This window comes from Euprymna scolopes, chromosome 27 (assembly GCF_053919585.1).
Source record: "Euprymna scolopes isolate OS-2025 chromosome 27, ASM5391958v1, whole genome shotgun sequence".
Taxonomy (NCBI): domain Eukaryota; kingdom Metazoa; phylum Mollusca; class Cephalopoda; order Sepiida; family Sepiolidae; genus Euprymna; species Euprymna scolopes.
The window spans coordinates 112,804,725-112,807,047 of NC_136508.1; the positions used below are offsets into that span (position 1 = coordinate 112,804,725).

Genomic DNA, 2,323 nt, shown 5'->3' on the forward strand with positions numbered 1-2,323 from the left:
TTGGCTTCAAATTTGGCTTTTTTCTGATAATTTTATATAAATATTTATAAATTATTAAAGATTAAAGAAAAAGTTACAATAAAGTATTTGTTGTATATGTTGTAAGATACGATGTTGTAAGATACGAAACGACGGCTTAAATTAAATACATGAGATATTTCTTCCATTACATCCGGTCAAGTGTCATATCTCAGTCCTGGTCGGCCATTTTGGGTACTCTCGTCTAGGTCGACCGATTTCTTTTTTCAATTTTTAAACTTAAAAAAATCTATCAGTATTTTTTTAGATTAGGCCCACCACCTCTACAATTTCTTATAAATGACTACTTTTATAGGTTTTCGACTATGCTGAATACGAAAATAGCATGACATTTTGCAGAAATAAGTAGTTATCGAAGTATAAAAAGTTGTATTATGCATTGTATTCTTTGGCGGCCATCTTTTTATGCACGTGCATGAGTAGATTTGTTTATGGCGCGCGCACGCGCGTAAAATGATGGCCGCCAAAGATTACAATGCATAACACAACTTTTTATATCTCGATAACTACTTATTTCTGCAAATTTTCAATGCGATTTTCGTATTCAGCATAGTCGAAAACCTATAACAGTCATCATTTAAAAGAAAACTGTGGAGGTGAACCTAATCTGAAAAAATACCAAAACATAAAATGAAGATTAAAAAAAAAACATATACAAAAGATAAAATGGGGGGGAAGTATATTAAATGAAAAAAAGGGTACAATAAAAACGACATAAAACGAAAAAAATAAAATGACACAAAAAAGACAAAATGAAAAAAGAAAAACATCGAAAAGTAAGCCTAGTACTCCCGAAGAAGGAGGTAAGGCATGGAATGTAAATATTGTCTGTTTTTAGTTTCGATTTTACACCTCCTATGAGGTGCCTAGAAATTGCGGTTGGCACCGGGTGCCATCGCGGGGTATTGGGAATAGTTTTCAACTAGCAATAACAATGCCTCGGAAAATCCTCATTGGCTATTGTACCGCCTCTGCGCAAAGTTAAGTATTTAGTGCTTGGCCTCGGACCTGGCATTATCTACTGTCAGGCCCTCATTTGGGGTCCAAAACACTTAGGCATGGAGCCGGTAGGGGGAGTGGGGATCGAGGGTCATTCTAATCTAATTTCTAGGTCTTTGAGAAGACTTTATTTAATTTCCCTACACTAAGACACTATCACCATAATACCTCATTCTTACCATGGAGTTTATCTACTTAAAATCTCCCCAGCGTATGAATCGGCTTTATCTACATTCTGGAAAAAAGATAAATATTTACATATAAACAAAGCAAAATCATATGTACAAACAAAAGGATTTTTTTTTTTTTAAATAAAACTAAAACTAAATGAGGGATGAGATGATGGGGAGGGGGGCAAGCTAAGATACACCCAAAAAGAAAGAAAAAGAAAGCAACTAAAAAAAATGCCTATGGGGATGGGTTAGTAAGGGATCCTCCTAGCCTACTTCTAAATATGGAGCGCCAATTGTCTTCCGGTCCCGAAGGTCGAAAGCAAGCAGGTCGTTCTCTAGTGGGGAATGGGGGACCTAGGGACGATATTTGAAAAACAAATTAATTAGGGATGGGTAACATAGGGAACGGACGGCATCTTCCAAGATAAATGTACGTATAGGGGCAAAAGACCGGGGACAAACCAAAGGGTGGACTGGGCATCTTTGGAAGCTCTCCTAGTGCCGATGAAAAATAAAATCGGGGACGGGATCAACTATCATACTTGCCCTAGTCTAGCACCTAATAAAGAATTTTCCACTCGTAGTGGTTAGGACCTAACTATCCCTACTCTATAACTTTGTTCGGGGCTGGGTTCCGTAGAACACTACCACCGCCTGACCAATACCACTAGGGTGGGAAAAAAAACTTAAACCTAGCGCCTTGTCGGATGCACAAACTAGTGTTGTGCACCCATCTCCTATCAAAATCTATGCGATGCAATCTTTTCCAATCGCATCTGATCTTTACTTTAATCTGATGCTTAAACTAAGCGACCAGATCCCGATCCGAAGCAGATTGCTCCTCATAGACAAGACGTGAAACCCACGCCACTAACCTAGCTACAGCTAGGATCGCAATAAACACCAACCGATTCTCCCCAGTGAACGGCGGATCCATGTTATTGACGACGTACGCCAAATCAAGCGGCAGCAACCGCTCGGGTTCGATGCGAGCCGTTACCTCTCCAACGTACTCCCAGAGCCTCCGAACTCCACTGCAAAGAAAAAAGGCGTGATCCCTTATTTCATCCTCATCCTCCTCGCAGCGGGGGCAAAAGGGAACATATTCATCC

General features: G+C 39.6%; 1 non-coding gene across 1 annotated transcript; it reads right to left on the reverse strand.

The window, feature by feature from the left end:
* Positions 1 to 890: 890 nt before the first annotated feature.
* On the reverse strand, positions 891 to 1,022 carry LOC145249254 (U4 spliceosomal RNA). The gene has a single exon (XR_013863501.1). It is a non-coding gene; the product is annotated as a U4 spliceosomal RNA (small nuclear RNA).
* Positions 1,023 to 2,323: the final 1,301 nt, after the last annotated feature.